The sequence below is a fragment of the Lepidochelys olivacea genome, assembly GCF_965140295.1.
Source record: "Lepidochelys olivacea isolate rLepOli2 genome assembly, chromosome: 2".
Lineage (NCBI taxonomy): Eukaryota > Metazoa > Chordata > Testudines > Cheloniidae > Lepidochelys > Lepidochelys olivacea.
In genome coordinates, this window is record NC_140412.1 from 172,580,883 (window position 1) to 172,608,578 (window position 27,696).

At 39.3% G+C, this 27,696-nt stretch overlaps 1 protein-coding gene and 1 long non-coding RNA gene across 2 annotated transcripts in view; one reads left to right on the forward strand and one right to left on the reverse strand.

Annotated features, from left to right (window-relative positions):
- The window catches only part of EZH2 (enhancer of zeste 2 polycomb repressive complex 2 subunit), a 150,841-nt gene that overhangs the window by 31,937 nt on the left and 91,208 nt on the right, over positions 1 to 27,696 (forward strand). The gene's annotated exons all lie outside the window — the stretch shown is intronic.
- On the reverse strand, positions 986 to 4,553 carry LOC311516957. Its single transcript, XR_014710539.1, has 3 exons — positions 4,475 to 4,553; positions 2,275 to 2,353; positions 986 to 1,368 (listed from the first exon to the last, which is right to left on the reverse strand). It is a non-coding gene; the product is annotated as an uncharacterized lncRNA (long non-coding RNA).

Sequence of the window (27,696 nt, forward strand, 5' to 3'; positions counted from 1 at the left end):
ATGCTACTGGATAGATGGAACGCATATCTGTATATTGGCACCAGATCACCTTTCCAACCAGTACATAAACTGCAAGGGGCACTTCTCAATGGTGCTGCAAGCCCTGGTGGACCACAAGGGACGTTTCACTGACATCAGTGTGGGATGGCTGGGAAAGGTGCATGACGCTCATATCTTTAGAACTCCGGGCTGTTCGAGCATCTGGAAGAAGGGATTTACTTCCCAGACCAGAAAATTACCACTGGGGATGTTGAAATGCCAATAGTTATCCTTGGGGACCCAGCCTACCCCTTGCTCCCATGGCTCATGAAGCTGTACACAGGCAGCCTGGACAGTAGTAAGGATCAGTTCAACTATAGGCTGAGCAAGTGCAGAATGGTGGTAGAATGTGCATTTGGACGTTTAAAAGCTCGCTGTCGCTGTTTGCTGAGTAGGTTAGACCTCAGCGCAACCAACATTCCCACTGTTATTGCTGCTTGCTGTGTGCTCAATAATATCTGAGAGAGTAAGGGGGAGATATTTATGGCGGGGTGGGAGGTTGAGGCAAATCGCCTGGTGGCCGATTTTGAGCAGCCAGACACCAGGGTGATTAGAAGAGCACAGGTAGGCACGCTGCACACCAGAAAGGCTTTGAAAACCAGTTTCATGACTGGCCAGGCTATGGTGTGACAGTTGTGTGTGTTTCCGCTTGCTGCAAACCCACCCCCTTTCTTGACTTTAATTCCCTGTAAGCCAACCACCCTCCCCACTTCGATCACAGCTGGCAAAGGAAATAAAGTCACTATTGTTTTGAAACCATGCATTCTTTCTTTATAAATTAAAAAAAAGTGAGATAACTGACAAGGTAGCCCGGGTGGGGTGGGGTGGGGTGGGGGAGGAGGGAAGGACAAGGCCACATTGCTTATTATAGTCGTACTACAAATTAAAACTGTTTGAATGACATCCTTCTGTTGCTTGGGCCATCCTCTGGAGTGGAGTGGCTGGGTGCCCAGAGCCTCCACACCCGCGTTCTTGGGTGTCTGGGTGAGGAGGATATGGACCTTGGGAAGGAGGGCAGGTGGTTTTACAATGGATGCAGCAGGGCTCTGTGCTCTTGTTGGTTTTCCTGAACCTTCACCAGACACCTCATCATGTCCGTTTGCTCCCCCATTAGCCTCAGCATCGCCTCCTGCCTCTGCTCATCACGCTCACCTAATGCTTTCCTGGCCTCTGCCATGGAATGCCTCCATGCATTAAGCTGTGCCCTATCAGTTAGGAAGGACTGCATGAGCTCGGAAAACATGTCATTACGAGTGCATTTTTTTCACCTTCTAATCTGCGATAACCTCAGGGACGGAGATGATAAGGGGAGCATAGCAACATTTGCACCTGCGGGGGGATAAAAAGGGAGAGTAAAATTTAAGATGATACATTTCTGAGAACAAAAGGGAGACTCTTTCACAGTGAATCAAGCAATTCACAGCAGATGGCACATGTGCTTTAGGTACAAGGTCACATTTTCCTTTTATATTGAGCGCCTGCCGGTATGGTGACACATCACACCTGGCTGGGCAACAGAATTATGTTTCCAGGCAGCCATGGTAAGCCAAAGGGTACGTGGGGTTGGCTTCTTATGCCTTCATAACATGTAGGAATGGTTTCAAACTCCTTTCCCGTAGCAAGCAATGCCGTCTGGATTTCACATTAAAAGGATGGGCTGCAGTTTTCCGGTGGATGTGCAGCACATACCTCCTCCAACCCCACCGCCTGGCTATTCTCTGGGATGATCCCTTCACCCCTCCCCATGCCGTGTGGCTATTCTTCGGGATGATCCCTTTTAGCCAAGCGCAAACAGCCCAGCATGAACGGGGTCCTTTTACTGTTCCCTGACAAAAATTCCCCTATTTCAACCAGGTGACCGTGAAGGATATCTTTCTCCTGAGGCTAACACAGAAAGATATAGACCAAATGTTGCTTGAATGCGACCAAAACCCAGGACCATTCACGGCCATGCTTTGTGCTGCAATGTTTCCACACTACTTGCTACTGGCTTGGCGTAAAGTGTCATACCGTGGAGTACGAAATAAGGCAGCCCTCCCCAGAAACCTTCTGCAAAGACTTTCAGAGAACCTCCAGGAAAGCTTCCTGGAGGATTCCCACTCCATCCCCAGACACGTTAACAGACTTTTCCAGTAGCTATATTGGCCGTGGATGCATCCCAACTCTTCAGGGCAAATCAGACATTAATCACTAATGCTTTTAAACCCTGTACTGTAGTTACGAATGTGCACTCACCAGAGGTGCCTTCTCTGGCTTCAGGGTCGGGGATCCCACCTTGGGAAGGTATTGGCTCAGGGTGATGAAAAGGTCCTGGCTGCTGGGGAGAATGGATTCATTGGATTCACTGCCTGCCTGCTGCTCCTCCTCCTCTTCCTCTTCCTCATCCACAAAATCCTCCTCCCTGTTGCATGAGACTCTCCCCTTGGAGGTGTCCATGGACAGTGGTCGGGTAATGGTAGGGTCCCTCTAGAATGCCATGCAGCTGATCATAGAAGTGGCACGTATGGGGCTCTGATCCTAAGTGACTGTTTGTCTCCTTTGTCTTTTGGTAGGCTTGCCTGAGCTCCTTAACTTTCACATAGCACTGCTGTGTGTCCCTGTAGTAGCCTCTCTCCACCGTGCCCTGTGCGATTTTGGCATATGTATTAGCATTTCGTCTTTTTGATCGGAGTTCGGCCTGCACAGATTCTTCTCCCCATACAGAAATCAGATCCAGTGTCTCCCTTTCGGTCCATGCTGGAGCTCATTTGCAATTCTGGGGGGACTGCATGGTCACCTGTGCTGCTGAGCTCGCTACGCTGACCAAACAGGAAATGAAATTCAAAATTTCCTGGGGCTTTTCCTATGTACCTGACTAGTACATCAGAGTTAAAAGTGCTGTCCAGAGTGGTCACATTGGAGCACTCTGGGATAGCTCCCGGAGGCCAATACCGTCGAACTGCATCTGTATCTACCTCAAATTCGACCCAGCAAGGTCGATTTTAGCGCTACTCCCCTTGCCAGGGAGGAGTGCAGAAGTTGATTTTAAGAGCCTATTAGGTCGACAGAATGGGGTTGGTTGTGTAGACACATTATTCGGCACAGAGTATGTGTAGAACACATGATTTATTGTTATCCTTTTTCAAACAGTCCTCCGACTAATTTTCAATCTGTGACATTGCCAATTTTAATTAATTTTTATATAATATTTTGTAAGGCATTGAATCACATGCTTTACTAGAGTCCAGATAGATCACATCTGTTAAATCCTTTTAATACGCTACAGTGCTGAGCCTGCTACTAATAGCAGACTGCTGTGCACATGATGAGTCCCACTGAAGTCAATGGGGCATTGCATAGGTGAAGCAGGCCTTGTGGGTGCTATTAGTTGCAGGTCTAGGGTTCTAGGGCTTACGGTTTTTTTTTTAAAAAGTCAGGTTTGGCTGGCACAAATTGTTCTTTAATGTATATTATTTATTTGTATTACTGCAGTGCCCTGAAGTCCGAGCTATGGACTAGGACCCTGTTGTGATAGGCACTGTACAAACACAGAACAGAGAGCCAGTCCCTACTTCAATGAGCTTACAAAGTAACCCATATTGTAACTCATCTTTACAAACCCGTATATACTCATGGCCTCCCATATGTTTACAAAAATGTCCTTTTTAAATGCTGGTTATGTTTTACCAGAGACTGATGGACTTATCAGATGTTTCGATGATTGCAAAGATTGGTCTAGCCTGCTGCACTTTCATCTCTCTTTCCTCCCCTCCCCCAGACTCTGGTGCCATATTTGCTTTTTTTGTACTGCTTTGATTCCTCCTTAGTTCTCCGTGGCTTCTTAAAAGTAAATGCAACTAGTTCACTAAGTCAACCTATGTCTCTTAAGATCATGTAATGCATATCATCCAAGCCTTATAATACATATAAATGCATTTTTTTCCTACTATTCCCTCTTACTTGCTTTTTAGCAAAAACAATTAATCATAACCCTTCCTGAAAAAAAGAATAAGATCAGGAAAGTTGTACAGTAACTCCTCACTTCAAGTCGTCCTGGTTAACATTGTTTTGTTGTTACATTGCTGATCAATTAGGGAACATGCTCATTTAAAGTTCCACAATGCTCCCTTATAATGTTGTTTGGCAGCTGTCTGCTTTGTCCACTGCTTGCAGGAAGAGCAGCCCATTGCAGCTAGCTGGTGGGGGCTTGGAATCAGGGTGGACCAGCAGCCTGCCGTCAGCTCCCCGCTCCCCTAAGTTCCCTGTGCAGTAGCCACCCAGCAGGCTATCAATTGCTGGGCAGTTCAGCTGTCCCTCCTCCCACTGCCATGTGCTGCTCCTGCCCTCTGCCTTGGAGCTGCTCTCCAGAGCCTCCTGCTTGTTGCGGGGGGAGGGGAAGAGAGAGGGGCTAATGTCAGGGTGTCCCCCTCCCACCCTGCTCCTGCACCCTGCTTACCCCGTCTCCATAGAGCAGGGGGGACACACGACAGGGCTCAGGATGGAGGGAGCTTCCTGGCAGCAGCTGCTGGGGTCTCAGCTTGCTGATTAATTTAACAAGGTAGTGTATTTCAGAGTGGAGTCAGTGTACTTAAAGGGGAAATGCGCATCTCTCTCTCTCACACGCAGGGTGTGTGTCTCTGTCTGCCATGCTGTCTCCCCTCCCTCCGTTCCTGCTGCCTTGTAGCGTGTGAGGCTACAAAATGAGTTCACCCTTGAGGGCTCAGCCAATTGCTAGTTCATCATTTAGCAGTAAGGCATTCCCTGGGAAATATCCCACCCTCTAACTCCATCACCTCAACCAAGCTTCACAATCATTATTGCTGTGTACAGTATTAAATTGTTTAAAACTTATACTCTGTGTGTGTGTGTGTGTGTGTGTGTGTGTGTATAATCTTTTATCTGGCAAAAAAAAAAAATTCCTGGAACCTAACCCCTCCCCCTCATTTACATTAATTCTTATGGGGAAATTGGATTCGCTTAACATAGTTTTGCTTAAAGTCACATTTTTCAGGAACATAACTACAATGTTAAGTGAGGAGTTACTGTATTTGACAGAAAATGATAGAATACTTGTGAATTTACAGTTTCGTACAAGGGCTTCTATCAGCCAATCTTCCACTTAAATGATTAAAAACATAACTGTCTATGATATGGTGGGGTGGAGGCAGGCACAATCAAGTCTTTGCATTTTATTATGTTTAAGGCTGTAAGAAAAGTGTGGGCCGTGCGTTTTTGTGGAAAATGCAAAACAGAATGGCATTGTGACCCTGGGGGCCAGGTCTCAGTGCCACTCACTCACAGGGTCACAATGCCACTCAAATTTGGCCCCTCACCAAAACAGCAACTTTGACAAACTATGGCCACAACTTTTGAAACAAAAAATTACGACTTTCTTAACAGCCTTAGTTATGTTGTTTTCCCAATTCATGATCCAGCCCAAAGTGAGCTCTGACAGGCTCCCAGCACAGAGTATGACTACAGACTATTAGCTGTAGCCTATAGTGCAGGGACAGGCAACCTATGGCACGCGTGCCAAAGGCAGCACGCGAGCTGATATTCACTCTGCCCGGGGCCTGGCCACCACTCGTGGGGGGGGAGCTCTGCATTTTAATTTAATTTTAAATGAAGTTCCTTAAACATTTAAAAAACCTTATTTACTTTACATACAACAATAGTTGAGTTATCTATTATAGACTTATAGAAAGAGACCTTCTAAAAATGTTAAAATGTATTACTGGCACGCGAAACCTTAAATTAGAGTGAAGAAATGAAGACTCGTCACACCACTTCTGAAAGGTTGCCAACCCCTGCTCTAGTGTATTGAATCTTCTTCTTTTTTTCCCCTTAGGACTGAAAAAAGACCAGTCAAAGTTAGCAGTGGGGTGGAATATAGAAAGGTTAGTTAAACTAACAGTAATAATTTCTGATAACCCACTACCATCAGACCAGCCAAAAGAAAAATTTTCTCAGCTTGTATATAAATCTCTGAAAACAGTATATTAACACACTTAGCATGATTTCTTTTACTAGCAATAGGAAAGCAAATTATCATCACATATCATGCATTTTGTGTCACAAACAGCAACCAACATTCATGACATCATCCGCCTCCATTTCTTTGAAAATTTAGAAGACAGAATGAGATCTTAGATTGCAACAAATGTGCATGATGGGAAATATAAGCAAATTACTAAGCAGTAGTCGCTCTCTATTCCCTTGTATTAAAATATTGTTTCAGTTGATAGACAACTGAGAGAGCTGTTTTTTAAGTGACTTAATAACAAAATTACTGGGTATCCGATGTTGCAGAAACAAAAATTTTTTTTTTGGAGTGGCTTTTTTTCCCCCACATTGCTCCTGGCTATAATTTTGAAAAATTCTTGTTTGAGACAATGCAGCAGATGGCAGTAATGTATAAAGAAAACGCGATCTGTTGCTTATCTCAGGATTACTGCAAGCATATAGACTTTATCACTCCTCACACAGAGCTGGTGAAGTCTCCATTTTATTGTCTAGATTTTGATCTGTTTCAGAGTATTGTCAGCAAGTGTCTTAAGCTGAGAAACAGAGAGATTTGAAGCCACATGCCTCTACCTGGCCCAAAAGAACATATTTTAGATGCTATCACAATTTCTTATTTTTAAAGAAATAGCTACTTATTGTTAAGACACACCTATTCAGAATAAGAATGTCATTTTGATTTAATTTTAGGCACTTCCTACAATACATGCTGCAGAGATAAGGGATTCAGTGAAACATTCCCAATTTCAGTTTTTTGATAGTTCAGTTGTATGATGGATTCATAGATACTATAGCAACAGTTATTAGAAACAGTTAAAAAAAAAATGCCTGGCCCACTTTCTGTCATTATACCTTTTCATAGCAAACATATAACTAAGGCCTTATCTACACCAGAATTTGAGCCATTGTAGCTCCTCCAATGCAAACCTCTAGTGTACACATGATCTCTAGCTCTGCAGATCATACTGAACTACAGGTTCAGTTGTATCGGTGGCTGGAATCCCACTGGAGACAAAGCCAGAATTGTCAAATGCAAGGGTGCAAACATCATGAGTCAGGCCCCCCAAAATCATGGGATTTCAAAAAATAAAACAATGTGGGTTCTTTTTTAGTGCCTTCTGGTTTTTAAGCCTTTTGGGTCCATGTTTTAATTATTTTTCTTTGCAATAAAGAGGGCTAGAAACTGAGATTCTCCTGTGATCACATCTCAAAGTACTTTCTTGTATTATTCTGGCTAAGGAATGGAGAACTAGAAAAGTTGGGCCTCTCTTCAGTTTTACCTGAGACTCCAGTTGTAAGAATTTCTTTGGGCTGCTGTATTTGTCAAGAATACCATCAATGAGCCAGTATTTGATAAAGTTAATTAACTACACAGGACTGAAGACAATACTAGATCATTTCTATCTCTAACAGTAATTTCTTCAAGCATCTTTGAGCTATATTAAAAGAGATGGTAGCATTTTCCATCTACCCATCACCCACTCCAGAACTATCTAAATAGGCTAATATTCACTTATAAATGGGAAAGGGTAAAATTTATTTTTTAAATTACATTTACATTTTTCATAGAATCACTGTGCAAATCAGTCCCATTCCAAACGAACAAATCACTTGTCCTTGTGGTATAAATAATACAAAAGACTAGCCAACATCAGTGGTGGTTGGAATGTGCAAATGGACAGACACTAGTCTGTACCATAGCTAAGATTTCTCAATGGAGAGGCCGCAACTAGCAGACTAACAAGATGATTAGGTGAACTGTTAAGGGGAAGATCTTCGTTAAAGTGGAACTGAAGCTGTATGTATGAATCAGTAACTTAAAGTCAGATAATTTTGCAATATATATACCAATTTAGCAAGAATGTTGTAATGTTTGCCCCAGGGTGCAGCAGTTGCCATTAATACCTTGTAGATGAGCCAGAGCTTAACATATCTGCTTCAACACATCCCAGTGAAAACAACGCTTGAGTATTTTCTTCTGTCTGTTGAGCATTAGCTCAGAGTCAGCCTTTTCCTTTTAATAATGGAAAGGGTTGGTTTGTTTTAAATGACACCCATGTTTCACATATTGATTTCACTCACACAGAAAGAAAGAAAGAAAGAAAGAAAGAAAGAAAGAAAGAAAGAAAGAAAGAAAGAAAGGAAACTCTTAAAATGAAATAGTTAGTCAAGGGCAGCAGTGGGAGGGAGATCAAGACATGATGGTAACCCACTACTAGCGGACCAACTATATTCCTGGCTGATTTAATCTCTATATATGACACTCATTTTGCTGATATTTTATGGTTAGGGGATACTTTGCAATGCTGCTCCCACTCATGAGAGAAAACTCAACTGTGGTTTCCAGCCATAATGTAATGGAAAAAAAGGGCACACTACTGACTCTAAAATTATATTAGTTGAAATGATATAAAGTACCTAGCATATTTTGAGCTTTATTTATCTACTAGTGCATTATGGGCAATGAATATTTAAAAATGAAAGCAAAACCAGCTAAAAGTTTCACAACAATGAAGACTTTGGACGGTAGCTGTTCGGTCGTTCTAAGGGTGAGGTTATGCCAGAGAGACTATTATATGAGCCATACCAATTCAGAGATGATAACAAAGATGAAATACTCCAGCTTAATTTTCTTTAAATATAAGTGAGTATATTATATTTTGAATATGAAACTACAAAAACGTTACTCCCCCACATTTTTGCCTAAGCCTTGAAGAACATAGAGGGTGATCTCTTACTGCATGCAGACTTCTAAAAAGCATAAAGCATAAGACGCAACAGCATGTGTTAAGAAAAGATCTTCATCCTTATTATTGTATATCATGGCTTTTTATTTTTAAGTTAGAGCTGTAACATTATTTTAATGTCTTTTTATGATCCATTGTCTACTTTTTTACAAATAATTTATTACACAATGTTTTCTAAAAAGCCAAACACATTAGAGAGAGGTTTAAACCAAAACCTAGGTTCCAAATATTCCCAACTTTTTAATATTTGAAATTCAGATCTGGATCTCTAGTTGGCAACTTAAGCCCATCTCTAAATATGGTAAAATAGAGATGGTCTGACCCTAGTAAGTTTCATGCTGAAGCCAGCTCTTTGGGTCAAGCTTTTGTGTGGGGAACAAGGCATAACTCAATTTCCCCCATCATTGCAGGTGAGACACTGCAGGAGGAGTGATTAAAAAGAAATGGTGAATCATGTAATGGAAGAAAATTCGGAAAGGAGACACATAGGAAAAGTAGTAAAAGGGTAAGATAACAGATGAAGGGAGGAGAGTGTAGAAGAGTCATGAGGGATACAAATGCAGAAAAGGAAGAAAAGGTAACAGCTTTATTAATGGTGACCCTAGCTTTGGTACTGTGTATTTCTAATTACACAACTTTCAAATAGATTTATAAAATCATTTTTGATAGGGAATGGGGAAAAGTTACCAAAAATGTATCTTTGGGATGTTCACTGGATTACAATGCAGTAAAGTCATTAGTTTGCTTTGTGGAGTCAAAGAGTATAGATACAATATTGATACATCATACATTAACTATAGTTACGCTATGCTAGTATACTAATGTAATATACAGCGCCTACTTGAAATGATAGTACACTATATAAGTCCATTAATTAGCATTGAAAGTCAAGACTGAGCTTCAGTAGATCAGGATGGAACCTTAATACTTCTCAGGACGGAGAACACATTCATTTAAAAGCTTGGGCTCTTTTACTTTTAACAGTTGAGTTTCTATATAGATATTAATTGCAGCTCCGTAATTAATTTCCATGAAATCAACAGGAACTAGGGGTACACAGGATTTGGGATTTTCTATGTAGAGGCCACCAGAGACTTGGGTGAGCATGGGCTCTTTTAGTCTTCTGTTCCCCTGAACTTATGCCAGGTGTACTCTCTTAACCCCCTTAAGACAATGACTCTGGTTTTCCTCAGGCTAAAATAGGGTTGGCAAGGCTTTCCCTTACTTGGGGATTTTGGATGGCCTTTATACAATTCCTTCCTCCATAGCAACTGCATATTTTTGTACTAGATTGTGGTGTCCAAGAGGGCAAACAATCTCCTATACAAATTACAATGGTACTCCACCCACCACCACCAGGAGAAAGAAAATGCTGCAAGCTACACCCCAAATTTCTCTCCATTCAAACTCAGTAAAGCATCTCTGTTCACCTCTGTAGCTACCCCGTCACCAGCTAGCAATGCAATCTGTGATCTGACAATGAAGCTGGAGTCTTTCTGCCTCAGACACCATCACTAGTAATAAAGATTCTGCAATTAGAATTTAGCTGACAATTCTGTTGATGATTCACAAGCCTGAATAGAAATTAACTGAGCTGGTTCTGCAGTGCCAACAGGACTAAGAATTTGTTTTAGTCAGCAAAGCAAGTGGGTGAGAATCAGAGATAGAGCAGATGTGTTGTGTAGGACGGTAACATTTTTATAAGCACACGTAAAATAGTATCTGTTTGTAATATAAAAATGTCATTAATAATACAAGTATTTTCAGTTTAGGTGTTTTGTGATTTTATGATTTTTCAAAACAAAATCCCTTGTCTTCAAATCAGTGCATTTACCTAACATTTTTGCTTGTTTTATGGGAATTCAGAATATAAAATAACATTGACATAATTTTAACCCAATATTTTGACCCCAGCAATGTTTTATGTTTATTTGTCTTTGTTGTATTATTCCTATTTCATAACTTTCATTGACTTCCTGCACTCATTTAAAACACTACATAATCCAGAGGGAATACCCTGTAAAACACCACTCTACCTTCCTGTAGACAACAATAGCAGGAAAACCCGATGAGGCCCAACCAACTAATATGAAATGAGTGATTTTTCTGAAGTTTAATTATTCTGATTTTGATCAGAAGAAATAACTGAAATTAGATATTTGCTGCCTGCAATAAGAAAAATTGAGCAATCGAGAAGTGAAGCCTGTGCACATTTGGTTTTTTACTTTGGTCTTTGTAGGACAGACGTATGGTATTGCTTTAAAGTAATATAAAAAAATCATAATAGGATAATAATAATACTTCTCACTTATATAGAGTGGCATCATACAAGGGTCTCCAAGTGCTTAAAAAAGGTATATAAGTATCATTAGCCTCAATAAATGGAGAAACCGAGGCATAAGAGGGGTGAGGTGAGTTGGTTCCACTACCACACAGGAAAGTGAAGACCAACACCCAGGTCTCCTGCGTCACAGTCACTTGCCCTATTGTGTCATCAAGCATTAAAAGTATTAAGGAAGGGCTGGAATTGAATGGTGGACCTCTGACTTCCATGAATTGGTCTAAATGCAGCTTGGCAGTGACTGAAAGTTGTTACCTATTTTATGGTTGATCGCTGATGTATGAAAAATGACTCGATGGTCTCCATTAAACTCATAATAGGCAGAGATCCACATCACAAAAGAAATAAAAAAGACCACACTGTGCACCTACCTTGGCCCTCTCAGCAAATGAAGTGAGGCCAAAGATTGAATAAGCGTAAAGATTACATTAGCTTCAAAGCCTGTAGAGAAGCCCCTCCATGACTGAGGCACAATGGTGAAGCCAGGACAGAGGCATCTACGCTGTATTTGTTCTGTGGATGGAAAACTTCACCCTTCAGCATCTTCCAGGTGCGCTACATGCACTTTAAAAAAACACAGACAAAAATCTGAGCTTTTCAACCGCAAACTACAGCAGTTCATTTCTTAATCTCTATTCACACAAGGTGAAATTCTCCTCAAATGGCTGCACAAGATCCTGTGCATCATTTAAGCCCTTAATTTGAGCTTTAATGGTCCCTAGGGCTTGTGGGTTCTTTGAGCTAGGGTGAATTTCACACTTAAAATATGCACAAGTCCTCTCCTATTTTCAATGGGCCATATTTACTGGCCATGCAAGCCAACACAAATCCATTTCTGTCAATAAAAGGATTACAGTATATTTGCCCTTATACTAAATTAGAAGTCAGGCTGATTATGTAGTTAAATATTCTTATGTTTAAGTAATTTTACATACAAGAGACCTGTTTCAGTGATTAAACAAATACATTATCATCTGCCTGACTTGTGAGTATAAGGATAAAAACATTTTAATTCTTGCAATATTTAAAATAAAAAATCAGTACCATACAGCTGTGAATGCAACATGTTGTGCTCTGCTGTGTTGTGATTTTGCCCAGTTCTAGTCACTTTCACAATACAGGCTGTGTTTACACTGGCAATTGTATGACAAAACTTTTGTCTTTCAGAGGTGTTAAAAAACAAAAAAACCCTGAAAGACAAAAGTTTTGCTGCGAAAGTGCCGGTGTGAACAGTGCGTTGTTGGCAGGAGAGCCAACAGACAGCGGCTACACTGTATGACTTTTAGCAGCACGGCTGTAGTGACACAGCCCTGTCTCTAAAAGCTGTGTAGTGTAGACATACTTACAGAGTGGATGATTTCACATTCCAGGGGACATATGTGGGTTGGGGTCGGGTGGAGGGGGGTTACATTTTCATTAGTTTTATATAGGGAAGTAGGCTTTCTTAGCAAAGAAAGATTAAGGCCTGATTGAATGCATCAATCAATCCTGGCCCTGTGCTCCGAAGTGAGTGATAAAACTCCAGAGTCCACAAACACACACACACGTATATATTTTGTTCTATTCTTAAGTGCTATACTTAAGTGGTTTTCTGAATCAGAGTCCATAGCAGTTGTGGGCAACCTGCGGCCCACCATTGGTCAGTGTAAACAAATTGTCTCGCAGCCCGCCAGCGGATTACCTTGATGGCCCACAGGTTGCCCACCAATGGTCTATAGCATTAAGATATGATAGTGTGGGATTTTTTTATATAATTGGGCTTAAAATAAATAGGACTTGCATCCACACACAAATCTAGATTACAAAACTACTTGTTCTGTAGTATTTAGTACTAAACAATTTAGGGTCAGCGGAGAAGAGAAGATTTCAACCAGTTTAAATAACATCTGAATCTGGCCTTCAAAGCTTAAATACATAACTATCATATACCTGGATTGTGTGATAGCCACAATAAAAGTACGTGAAGATAACTGGAAGGGTTTGACTTAAGCCCACAAGAACTAGGGGAAATATATTCAGAAGAGCACCATAAATTTGTTTAATCCTAAAATTATATCTACCACCCTATACTTGTTCTAGGCAGTATTTCAGCATAAATTGATAGACTTTCATGCAACTTTGTTTTACAATAGGATATACATATATTTTTAAAATCATCAGAAAAATTAATTGACACCAGCTGTAACCCCAACTCTTCCAAGCCATTATGATCTATTATGTATTTAATTACATTTTTAGAAGCGTATTAGAATATTTGGTAATAAAGTAATTGGTATTTATTCTTTGATGGCTGTTACAGACCACTGTGTAAGCACATAATTGTGAACTTGTTGAAGTACATTATTTACTTACTAGCCCAGAATAGTAGTTCCTAAGTATCTTCACGAAGATCCCTTGGCAAGTTTGAAAGGGTAATATTTTTTCTTGCATGACTGGAACAGCTCTGACTATGGATTAATGTATCTGTGGGTAGAACTTTTTTTTAAAAATCTGTTACATATAAAACAAAATCAGAGAGAAACAGCTGACAACTAAGGACAATGAGTCAAATAAAATAAGTACCTCAATAAACGATATTAGTAATTCTGAGCCTTTACTTGCAACCCTTACTCACTTGAGTATTCTGATTCAAATCAACTGGATTTCTCATTTGAGTAAGGATTGCTGAATCAGGCCTCTTGTAAGTATACCATTCCATACATAGGTGGTGACTCTGTGGGTGCTCCAGGGCTGGAGCACCAACAGAAAAAAAATTGAGGGTGCTCAGCACCCGCCAGCCACAGCTGTTCTGTGGCAGTCGACGATCAGCTGCTCGGCGGTTCGGGAAAGTCCTTGTGGGAGGGCAGAGAGCCGCGAGCCATGGGCAGATGGGGGCCTTGGGGAGGGGCTGGTGCAGGAGCAGAAAAAGGGCAGTGCGAGGACAGGACCTTGGGAAAGAGGTGGAGTGGGGGCAAGGCCTGAGGGTGGAGTGGGGGTAGAGTACCCCCCAGGGAAAAATAAAAGTCAGCACCTATAATTCCATATTGTCTGGTAAAAACATGCATTTCAAAATCAGTAGCGAACAGTTTAAGCTCGGATTGGTACCTTAATTTTTATTTATTTTTAATGAGAATTATATTCCCCCTCCTCCCTTGGTGACAAAACATGTGTGTATGAATGTGCGTGGGAATGGTGACTCTGGTAAGAAGTGACTAAGGAAAACAAGTGCAGTTGCTAAACCACAAATTATTTTTAAATAAACCTTCTGTATCTATTTATAATGTTATGTAACACTTATTTTCTTTGTTTAATTGGAAGATCTTCTTGGGAGCAGTTCAAACATCTAATGTGAATACAGCTAGATAAACCTTTATAGAGACACTTTATTTAGCCAATAAACCATAAGAGTGCTTGGATAAAATGAAATGTAATGGTCATATAGTATAAAAATCCCTACAAAGTATCAAGAAATGTGTTTTTATAGTGTCTCTGGTGTGTTTGCTGTTTTTTAAACCTTACACCTCAGTTGATTTCTTTCATCCAAAAAACATTTTGAAAGCAACTAATCCATAATATTGTTTGGAAAAAATTATTGAAAAATGTAAAGAGTTATTGAATTAAGGAATATATAAATGATGTGCAAAATCCTGAGAGATGATGACTTCAAATACAGATGCAGAGGCACAGTGCCTCTCAAGATTTGTCTCAGTGTCTTTAACTTATCAATGTACTTTTTGGACCCCTATAATTCAAATTAAATTGCTCTTCTAAGATGAGTTTCAGAGTAGAGACCTTGTATGTCAAGTTTCAGCCCTGAGCAAATTTTATGGATGGGTTACACTTCATAAAGAGGACTGATGATAGAAATGCAGACTTTAGTCTCATGAAATCGGTGCCTTTTTAATGTGTTACAGAGTACAGGCAGATGAAACTATAGAGGTGTTGGCTCTAATTTATAACAAAATTCTCAGAGGTATTGAGGCATTCCCATTGATTTAATAGGAGTTGGGTGCCTACACAGCTTTGAAGATATGGACCAAAATGTCCAATTTTGTAATCACTATGCATGGGAAACTCCCATTGAATTCAATGCACCTAGAAAAACAAATGCAACATCTGTTTCACGAACCCAGATTCCTCCCTCTGAACTGATGAGTAGGAAGAAACCCAGAATGTACAGCTCTTCTAGGTGACTGTCACAACCTACATGTCATCACACCATACCTCTCAACTGTCTTTCATTTCAAGGGACATCACTCATTGGTCACAAAACCGGCTCCTTATCACATATTTGGTGTTCCTTCACTTTTATTCCTGAAAATTATTTATGTCAGAAGGAAAAATCGTGTAACTAAGGTTACAGAAAGAGTCACTTACACTTAGGGAAGGAATCATGCTATTTTCCCTGCATTGACTAAAGTTTTGCATTTTCCCCATTCTGGATCTTTGCCATATGTTGCATCTCGCACTTGGGCATTGGCAGGTTGAGAGGTAGGATCACAACTCAGTGCTATGTCTGAGTCCTGGTTTACACTTAAAATTTAGATTGACCTAGTTATGTTGCTCAGGAGTGTGAAAAATTCACACCCTTGAGAGCTGTAGTTAAGCTGACCTAACTCTTGGTGTAGATGCGGCTAGGTCAATGGAAGAACCTAGCAACTGCCTCTTGAAGAGGTGGATTACCTTCATCGATAGAAAAACCCTTTCCATCTACACTATAGTGTTACAGTGACATAGCTGCAGGCATGCCCTGACATTAAATGAACTCAAACTCACAAAAATACAGATTTAGTTCAAGAGACTACTGTGACACCCTGGCACCCCAATATTCACCACTGTCATGTAATTAGGATATGTTTTGTACAAAGTATGCCTTGTGAGGTATCATTCTAAAAGTCTTGATCTGCTAGACAGTAATATCTCGTTGGACTGTATGTGCTATCATCATATGCGAAGTTATAAAGTTTGACTATGTCTGTGTTGCTGAAACATGTTGTGTGGTTGAAAACACCCACAAGCAGCTTTTCAGGTACAACAGTAAAAAGGCCAAACAATGTTAATAGCTGATTGAGGAAATGCACACAAGCACAAGGATTACCCCAGGAACTGTGTACAATAGAAACCTCCCAGAGATAGCAGTACACAATGGGAACTATTTGACCTGGGTCAGAGCAAAAGAGCTTTCCAGCAAGTGGGAAGAAGACATAAAAGGGGGACAATGACAACATGATGGTACCTCACTCTCCCTACAAGAGCACACCTGGAAACACCTGAGGTGCAAGGACTGAACTGTGGGAAGTGAAGGTCCCAGGCTAGAGGGATTTTTAGCCTGTGTATGAAAACCTGGAAAAGCCAGCTTGTGTCTTAAGAATCTGCCAGCCTGTTTATCACTCAGGGTGAGAATTTGCTAATTCATATCCTACATATTTAGTGTGTTAAACTCAGTTTGCAATTTTGTTTATTTACTAAAGTAATCTGCTTTGATCTGTTTGCTATCACTTCTAATCACTTCAAATCTATCTTTTGTAGTTAATAAACTTGTTTTGTTTTGTCTAAAACCAGTGTGTGTGGAAATTATAACTTGGGGCAGAAAGCTGTTGCATATCTCTCTCCACACTGAGGTGAATTTCATGAGTTTACGCTATAGAGTTGTCTGTGAAGCGCAAGACAGTACAATTTTGGGTTTACACTCCAGAGGTGGGTGCGTGCCTTAGCAACTGGGAGGTGCCTTAGCTGAGCCCTTCCCATGCAGAACTGATCTCAGCATCTGTGTGTAAAGCTGCAGTTGGGTGTGTCCCTATCTGTGTGTATGCTGGTGAAAGAGCAAGCTTGGAGAGCCTGGCAATTTATCACAGCACCACAGTGTGAAAGGGAACCCAGGCTGGTAGGTCAGGCGGGCTCAGTGGTATCCCAGTTCCAAGTGGCACCCCAGGGGGAACCCATCACAACTACAACAGGGCCATTTTTAGTGGGTTCAGCTTCCTCAGTTGTTTTCACAGCCTGCTATGTAGTTCCTGTTTAAAGTTTTAAAGAAAAAATAGATATTTAAATTATGCTTGCTTTACACAGGCAAAAAAAAGAACAACTCTGAACAAAACAAAATCAATTAATTTCAGATGACAGCTTACAGAACAGATCTCCACCTGTCCTCATCTTCTTTCATGTTCACAAACAGAATTTTAAATTACTAGGCAACAGGAAAAGAAGCCTAGAAACCTAATATTTTAAACTCCTAAGGGTCTGTGATCCTGCAAACCCTTACTATGACACACTATGCCTAATAGGGTTTACATGATTGGGCCTAATACAGTATATTAGTTGAACATGCGTCTGTATTTTCTCAATCATACCTAATTATTTTTGATCACTTTAATAAACTATAACTGTTGTAATTCTATTTTTTATTCTTATCATCCTGGTAACAATTATCCATGTGTGGGTGTTTTCTCAATTTACCACAGGCAGCTTCTTATATTGTGCTCATCAGCATGTTATCTGAGCACCTTCTAGAATCAGGAAATTCAATAAAGGGACTAAAGGTTGATCTCCATTCCCCTCTGATCCCCTCTTCTCCAGGGAAAATTGTATTGATAGTGTGGGTGGAGGTTTTGTTTGTATTTTTAAAATAAATTCATGTCTTATGTATTTTTTTCCCCTTAGGGAAAATGAGATTGAAAAAATGCACCCTGCTTTTGAATTGGTTGTGGTAGTTGCTGTGGGAGATGATTCCAGTCTATTCCTGAGCCATCCCCTAAGAAAGCCTTATCAAACAAACTTTGCCTTTTAGTAGATTTCTGAGAGCAGAATCAGTGAGACTTGTGGTCCCAGAGGGTGATCATGGCAGAGTTTATGCTCCCTGATTGGATGACTGAATCATTTTAAACAAGAAGATGACACATAAATAGTGATTAATGTGCTTCTGGCACAAATTTCCAGCTGAGTAATCAGGGAAACTTTTAAGATTTGCAAACATTTTCACAAACATCCATTGGCTATGAACAATGAATTATAAGACCACAAATAACAGCTAACCAAATTCACCATTATATTCACAAATCACTTTTTTCATTATTCAACCAGCCCTAAAGATACATCTACAAAGTTAATTAATTTGAAGTATAATGATTCTATGGACACATTTATTATAGCAGTATCAGTTAAAAGCTGTCACTCAGCTTAAGGACTGCTGTCGCAACTGAAATGGTCAGAATCAATTTTTGATCTTAGGTATAATAGTAACCACCAAACTCAGTGGATGTGATCCTTTGTGACCCTGACTTGAGTCAGGTGAGCGGGACCAGGAAATACAATTGAGTAATTTACCAGCACTTCTTACTCTTACACATTTATCATAATACGATATTTTCATGTAGTCTAATGTACTATCCTGTCTTGAATGCAGAAGAATATTTCCCCATGATAAAAAACATTTAATTTAGGTGAAGGTCCTTTGATTATTACTTACTGGATCAAATGTATTCAGTCCTAACTTATATACCAGGCAGAGTATAAGATCTCAGGGACCAAATTCTACCTTGGTGTAACAGCACTGGCTTCAAAAGAATTGGCACCACTTAAATCAAAGATAAATATGGCCTAAAACTTTTATTTGTATCTTCCTTTATATGCAAACTTGTTCAGACTATAGCATATGAAATGCCAGTAAATATGTAATGAAGAACTGAATGTTAATTAAGTCAGATATTTTCGTAACTTTTAGAAATATATCAATAGAGCAACTACTTAATGACAGAAGCACAGGGAATTCTCTTTAGATTAATAACTTCCTGGGAGTTGTTAATTTGGGACTATTAACCAATGTCAGATACATTTGGAACAAATCCCGCAGCTTCTAGTAGGTCTGGAATTCACTAATGCCAGGATGTCAACAGCCAGGAAATGCAAATATTAAGTCTCTACAGTAACATTAACTTGGCCACATTGTACATCTGGTATGTTTTATGGTACACATTGGGCCACACAAATATAGCAAATGATTTATTGAGTTTTAGCTTACTATTATGCAGAGTTCTCATTCTAGTTCTCATAATAAGAGCCTGCAAATAAGAGCAGCTCAATAAGCTTGTGAGAACTCTTAAAATATTGTTTTAAAAATTGAGGAGCACCTGGAATTTTAAACAAATGTGAAAGATTGGCACCTAACAAGAAAAACAGGAATGGAAAAGACTGCCTCTGTTCAATGTGGTAGAGTTCACACAGGAACATTAACTTTTGCATTTCCTGACTGTAGCTCTGCATTAATGTAGGATTTTGCTTGTTTATTTTTGGATATAATTTCCCAGTGTGTTTTAAAAAAAGAGAAGAACAAAGGCCTCAGTTTACCAAGTATAATTAAGTTAATTTTGTGCTTTTTATGTGGTATCCTCCACATGCTGGTTTGGGTACATAGGGATAATTGTATGTTCTTTCTTTGTGACTTATGAGGTATCTGTGAGCTGCAACAGTCCTTGATGTGTAACATGAGTTTCAGGTTTAATAAAGTCTTTATTTACTTTCAGATATGCCTCCACATGGTTTCTCAGCAAAACATAGCACAGCACACAGGAAAGATAATCGATCCACAGTGCCAAAAATGTGTTCTATTCATCCATAGCATAAACAGCATCAATACAAGACTCCTTTATACTGAATATTGCCACACCAATGTTTCAACTGAGTTTTAGAGAAGTCACCTTTATGGTGAGAAAGTAAGGCTATGTCTACACTGCAATTGAACGACAAAACTTTTGTCTTTCAGAGGTGTTAAACACCTCCCTTCCTCCCCTGAAAGACAAAAGTTTTGCCACGACAAGTGTCAGTGTGAACACCGTGTTGTCGGCAGGAGTGTTCTCCTGCTGACAATACGAATGCTGCTCCTTGGGGTAGAAATTTTTTGTCACCAGGAGAGCCGACAAACAGCGGCTACACTGCGCAACTTTTAGCGGCATGGCTGTAGCGACATAGTTATGTCTCTAAAAGCTATGTAGTTTAGACATAGCCTAAGTCTCTGGGCCTTTTGGGCCTCTCCTCTAGGAATGTCAACAAGAGTGATAGCTTATTGCAACTGAGGTAGTATTGGCCTGATATCATATAGGACAATGGACAGCTGTCAAATGCTAGCACCTCTTCCTTATTATCAATCCTTTCTGCATTCACACCAATGAACTGCAAGTGAATAACCCACTACCAACCCCCTAAACAATCCAGTCCTTCTCTTATCGTATAAATTCAGCTGTGCGGGAAAACTCAGACAGAAAATGAATTCATATTGACATTTAAGAATTGTTCAGATTTGTACTTATTTTTGTTTATTAGAAGCGAGTCTATTTCAAATTGACTGCAGTGTGGTCGGGGCACACACTGGGTGCATGTAAGCAAGTTACACTGTGATATATTTCTAGCGTCACTTACAGCCAGATCTGCAAGAATTACACAAATACAAACATTTGCTTGCTATGTCATTTTACTGACCTGGCAGAGTGCCCTTTGTTATCTGAAGAGCTATTTTAGTAGATCCAGCTGTGGGTAGGGTTACTCTGTCCACATATTTGACCACCCAGGACAAATATGGCATGCTTTAACCCCTACTATGTTCTCTGCAAAAAGAAAAGGAGTACTTGTGGCACCTTAGAGACTAACCAAGTTATTTGAGCATAAGCTTTCATGAGCTACAGCTCACTTCATCAGATGTCACTCTACTCCAACATGTCATTCAAGCATTCAGATACAGAATGGTCTTGCTAGTCATGTCATTATTTTACATGTAATAACAATTAGAATTTATTGTGACAGCAGTTATCTCTCAAATAATATCTTGCATTTCTAAGGATCTCAAAGCACTTTACAAACATTCATTAAGCCTAACTTCATATCTGTAAGTATGATCCTCATTTTAAAAATGGGGAAATTGAGGCGCAGAGAAGTGTAATTGCCAGATGTCACATAGCAAGTCAAAAGAAGAACCAAGAGCAGATCTGGACTCCCAGTCCTGTTTTCTAATCATTCCAGGATCTCAACAACTGATGGTAAACCACAGAACTAGATTCAAGTAGACTAGAGAATAGTTAGAATGAAGGAGTGAATTACTTTTAAAAAACAATAGGTTTAATATCATGTAAATGCTGTCCTGTCTTCGCTATCAGGTAACGGGGTTTTAGAATTGTTGTTGGGAGTCTCGCCTCTCAGAAGAATGTTGATGATTCTTCAACCATTAAGAGTTAATAAGATGGCCAATGCTATGACAGGTAAATATGCATCCTATCTAATAGTAACACACATAGTTTTATTGAAGAGATAATAGCAAATACATACCTCTTTACTTAGGAGATAAATGTGAGAACATTCCCTGTTGTTTACCAATCAATATAACACAGAGACCAATAATCCCTACTTCTCTAAAATCAGTGAAAAAACATTTTTAAGTGGAAAATTCTCAAATTGTACTTTGTTTATCTCTGGTACCTGGCCTTTTTTCCCCTTTATACATTAGTAAAATCTCATCCTGTGTTTACCAGTAGGTAGGAAATGAAAAGATACTCATCAGAAGAGATGAGAGCACAAACCATGAAGTTTTAATTTGGAACTAATCTTACACATACCCTAAGGATGAATTTTGCCTATGCAGTCAGATAGCCCTTTCATCTATACATATACCTAAAAAGAAAAGGAGTACTTGTGGCACCTTAGAGACTAACCAATTTATTTGAGCATAAGCTTATAAGCATAAGCATCCGATGAAGTGAGCTGTAGCTCACGAAAGCTCATGCTCAAATAAATTGGTTAGTCTCTAAGGTGCTACAAGTACTCCTTTTCTTTTTGCGAATACAGACTGACACGACTGTTACTCTGAAACCTGGCATATACCTAAGAAGATTCAAAAGAGTTCCTCTCTCCAAAGTTAGCAGCATAGATTAAAGCATCCAAAATCAAGACCAAATCCAATTGGAAAAATGGTAGCATATCAAGAACATCAGCATTTTGCTAAATCACCTTTTGTTTACCAAGTCCTGTCCCTTTTCTGGAGATCTGCCATTCCAAACCTGGAGGATGTGCGAAGTTGAAGATCCCTGCTTTTCTGAGAATGGCAAAATGTTGTCAGATCATAAGATGCAGGGGGAAAAAACACTGCCAGCTGCTCAATTTACTGAAAAATTCGAAGATAGATCAGAGGAAAGATTTTGGCTTAGGATCAGAAAAATGTTGCACTGGAGTATTTAGCTTAAGAAGAAAAAATGAAATGAAGCAGAGGTAAAATATTTAACATACATATGTTTTCCATAACATCAATCTAGAATAGTTTACAATAATAAAAAGCTCTCGAGCAGGTCTAGACATCATGGTAGTTAAAAAGCTGGTGGGCACCAATGCCTAGTTAACACTAGTGTTCTCAATATTGCTGCCACTGGCAACAACAGTGGGAATTTTTTTCAGAAAAAGGATAAGTGCAGACCAGGCCAATGGGGCTGTGTGGGATAAAAGTGAAGTATGTCCCATAGTGAGGAAACCCAGAGAGGTACAGGTTTCAGAGTAGCAGCCCTGTTAGTCTGTATTCGCAAAAAGAAAAGGAGAGTCGAGGGGGGGCGGGAACCTTTTGTAGTGATAATCAAGGTGGGCCATTTCCAGCAGTTGACAAGAACGGCTGAGGAACAGTGGGGGGTGGAGGGGGGAATAAACAATGGAAAATAGTTTTACTTTGTGTAATGACCCATCCACTCCCAGTCTTTATTCAAGCCTAAATTAATTGTATCGGTTTGCAAATTAATTCCAATTCAGCAGTCTCTCTTTGGAGTCTGTTTTTGAATTTTTTAATCCTGGCCCCCTGGCTCCTAACTGAAAGAGTAATTTGACCCTTGTCACCACAGTCCAGCCCTCTTTATCTAGATTTGGTTCCCCCAGGCTGAAGGGAGGCCAACAATCAAAGATCTGATGGAACAACTATTTGCATCTTTGAAGGTTGCACATCCTTTTCAAGGAATGGAACATCCAACTTTACTAGATAGGCACATTTGCTTAATATTTCTGCTAGTATGGAACAATTGCTGACATTTAAATCCTTATCCTTAAACTTTCATGTTAATAAACCATTGGCGGCAATTCACAAAATACACTGGTTCAGTCTGTGTCTGCAAACTGCAGGTATGTGGGACAAGGAGATGAGATGAAGGCTAGTTTTCAAAAGAATGAGTTATTTTTGTTCTACAAATTCAAGAATCCATGAGACTGCAAAATAAACAGCAAGAGATCCTTTCAAAACAAAACTACACATACTTTAAAAAGCTTACTTAAAACACTTTAGAAAATTACCTGCATACAGCTTTTAAAGTCAAAATCATTTCCTAATTAAAATGGGTGGGAGTCAATTTTTTCCTTTCACACCTTGAAATGCATGACCCTACCCAGTAAGCTTTATCTCTTATATATTAACAATATTAATTTGAAAGTGAATTCAGTTCCATTGTTTTTGTTACAAGTTGAAGTGATTCTTAAATCAGAAGCAAAAATACTGGAGTTTTCTTTTAAATCCCATCATTTTAAACCAAAAATCTATTATCCTCTGTTTGCTGCAGCACCTTAATTTTAGAGTGAATTTCTGTGTATTGCTCTCAGTTTCACCTTTGTTGTGCAACCCTTTTCCTCCAACAGTAGGTTTTGTAGTTAAAATTTCTCTGAACTCTCTGTACAAGAGCCTAGAGGTGAAATGGTCCAGGATACTGAAAGCATCTTGGCCTGTCTGCTAAATTTTCTGTATAAAATATGTTATATGAGACAAGTAATCAGTTAGAGGCCCGATAGCTTGTATATCACTAGGGGATTAAACTAATCCCATTGGAAAACTCAGAACTAGCTGCTTGTGATGTGAGCTACAGCATGAGACTCAGGCCCTCAAATTGCATGGACAGGTGGGAATTCTGTTGTAACACCACATTAAAACCCTGTAGTGCATTAGTTATGTAATCATTGTACCTTTTATTTTCTTCCTCTGTGTACTGCACCCTTAAATCTCTGAGTATTCTGGAGTTGGCCCACACAGACACAGGGTATGTCTGTGCTTGATTTTTTAGTTGTGTTTTACTTTCCCAGTATGATGATCAGTTCAGTGAACACACACTGTGCCATCCCATGGAGTCTTTAGTTGTCTTGGTTTTAAATTTTTTTAATCTAAACTAAATGTTAATGTGACTAAAAATATGTTTGTACATTGTGTCTGGAAAAACATAACTGTACAATTATGATTATTAAATTAACTTCTAAAGAAAAAACATGCGGTCTGTGAAAATATAGAAGATACAGAATTAACTTTTGAAACTATATATAAGGTTGCATTTCCTTTAGGGAAAATAATACCAAGTAACATTTGAATGGAAAAACATTTGAAACAGAAACATTATTTTGTAAAAGAAAATTGATTTTGAAATTGATAATTTTTTTAAACTTTCACTTATAAAAAGTATATTACTAAATTGATTACCAAATTTAGTACACTTAATGAAATAAAGACTTTTTTTAAATGATTTGAAGATTATAAAAACAAGTAGAGGTTGGGGTTGTGTGGGAGGGGAAAGAATGTATACTGCCTTTCACCTTGTAAACATGATAGTGGTGGATTGGATTAAGATAATGCTGTTATTGGTTTAGGTCCCAATCCTGCCATCGGTTCTACACAGACAAGCACATCCATGAGTGCAGAGTCTCAGTGAATTCATATGGATTTGATTGCCAGATTTGGGCCACGAAATCTTATTGCTCAAGTTGTCATTGATAGTTTATTGATTTAATAGAATTACAAAACACCAGTTTCTGAAAAAGTGACCAATAACTTCACAGGGAAGATTCACTTTTGCAGCCTGAGATGTAAATTGACATGTTTAAAGTCCAGCATATCAGAAAATGTGTAGAGCAGTACTATGAACTGAATGATTGGTGTATCTGGGAAACACCGGGCAGTACAGATACACAGAGCAGCTTATTTAGATAGCTACACCCATAGGCTGCCTACTGTACAAAATAATGTCATTATTATGAATGCCTGAGAGAGAGTTTGGATGCATATAAAAAGCGGGAGCAGTTGGTGTTAATGTTGATAAATACAAAGTGGACCTGATCCTACTCCAATTGAATTAATGGGAACTTTCATAGATTCATAGATATTTAGGCCAGAAGGGACCATTATGATCATCTAGTCTGACCTCCTGCACAATGCAGGCCACAGAATTTCACCCACCACTCCTGTGAAAAACCTCTGACCTATGTCTGAGCTATTGAAGTCCTCAAATCATGGTTTAAAGACTTCAAGGAGCAGAGAATCCTCCAGCAAGTGACCCATGCCCCATGCTACAGAGGAAGGCGAAAAACCTCCAGGGCCTCTTCCAATCGGCCCTGGAGGAAAATTCCTTCCCCACTCCAAATATGGCAATCAGCTAAACCCTGAGCATATGGTCAAGATTCACCAGCCAGATACTACAGAAAATTCTTTCCTGGGTAACTCAGATCCCACCCCATCTAATATCCCATCACAGGCCACTGGGCTTATTTACCATGAATATTTAATTACCAAAACTATGTTATCCCATCATACCATCTGCTCCATAAACTTATCGAGTTTAATCTTAAAGCCAGAAAGATCTTTTGCCCCCACTGCTTCCCTTGGAAGGCTATTCCAAAACTTCACTCCTCTGATGGTTAGAAACCTTCGTCTAATTTCAAGTCTAAACTTCCTGGTGGCCAGTTTATATCCATTTGTTCTTGTGTCCACATTGGTACTGAGCTTAAATAATTCTTCTCCCTCTCTGGTATTTATCCCTCTGATATATTTATAGAGAGCAATCATATCTCCCCTCAACCTTCTTTTAGTTAGGCTCAACAAGCCAAGCTCCTTGAGTCTCCTTTCATAAGACAAGTTTTCCACTCCTCTTATGAAAGGAGACTCAAGGAGCTTGGCTTGTTTAGCCTAACTAAAAGAAGGCTGAGGGGAGATATGATTGCAATCAGCTTCAATAGGAGCACTGGACCTAGTGTGTTTCAAGTCCACTAGGTTGCACCTTGTTATATACCCACCAGAAAAAGAAAATAAATAAACTCAGGTTTGTAACAAGTCACAGCCAAGTCTCAAAGCAGTCAGCAGGGCGGTGACATAATCCACAAGGCAGTGACTTAAACAATGTGTGCTTCCTCATAAAAGCAATAGCATGAGGTATGAATACTCCTGCTGTCAGTCATCACATCAGGGGTGGAGTTAGCCTACATTGCTCCCTGTTAGCCAGGCAGGAAGCACTACATGAAGTCCATTCAAACAGTGTTCTAGCCCTGCCCCAACAAACCATGGCTCTCTCAAGCTAAGGCTGTCCCCTCACTGGTTCCCTCAGACAGAGATATTACCTAAGCCTCTCTGTGCAGAGATCAGTAGTGAATAATTATAAACATACTGCTGTAGAGAACAATCTACACGTTTTAAATTTTTTTTATTTACTTTGACATTACAGTATTTCTTCGTGAAAGTACCTCCAGATGTTAATATCGCTTTACAGAATTGTACTCCTCTACACTCAGGTGTGTGCTACTTAACAAAAAAAGAAGTGAAGACATGATATCTGTATGCTCCTGTGTAAAATTATCATAAATATGGTTTTTTCGTTGGTTTCAAAACAGTTGATTTTATGGCTATGTGCATTGTTGAGAAATCTCTCTTATTCCTCATATCTAATCATCAACGTTCATCAGTAATATTTTATTCACATATACAAACATAAACAGAGATGCTTCATTGGATCCAATCCTGATAGTATTGAAGCCATTTTGAATTTTGTCATTGATGTCAAGGGAAACAGGAACAGGCCCTTTAATGCTCAATATTTTATATAAAATTGATTATGTGATTGATAGAAACAAGAAAAAAATGTTTTAAACAATTCCAGAAGGCTGCCATATCCCATTCTGATTTTCTCCAGATTCTGATTTTATTGACATTGTCATTTAATTTACAAATGTCTTTGAACTTAAACATGTTTTTCATTTAATTTATAAATGTCTTTGAACTTAAACATGTTTTACTACTTTTACAGAATTTTATCGTGATATTAGAGTTTTTAAAAACTAAAATTCAGTAGAATAACTCCTCAAAATATCAAAGTTCAAATTCTTGTCAGACATTTCCTTAGTGATTGTTACATCGTGAGCGTCTTGCAGATGTTTTCTTTTTTGAAGTAGGTTCTTAGCTAAACAGATATTCATGCACCATGAAAATAAGTTAGAAACAAAAAAGTCACTTGGGTGGCTCTGCTGAGTGCAAAACAAACAGCTGCCAACATTCTGCTGGCTGTTTGAAACTGACGGGGAGGGTGATCAGAAAGTCTGCTTCAAAAGAATTATTTTCCAATACAATTAAACATTTTAAGACTTTAAAACTGAATTAAAATGGAAAGATTCTTTTCTTCAAAAACAGAAACAAACTAACAACTGCCCCCAACCCGCCCCAAAAAAGCCACATCTTTCAGAGTGTTTGGTAATATTTAATTTCCCAATCAGCTGATTTCAAAAAGTAATGGACACACAAAACATTCCATTCAAGTGCAGATAGAAAGGTGGAATGAAATC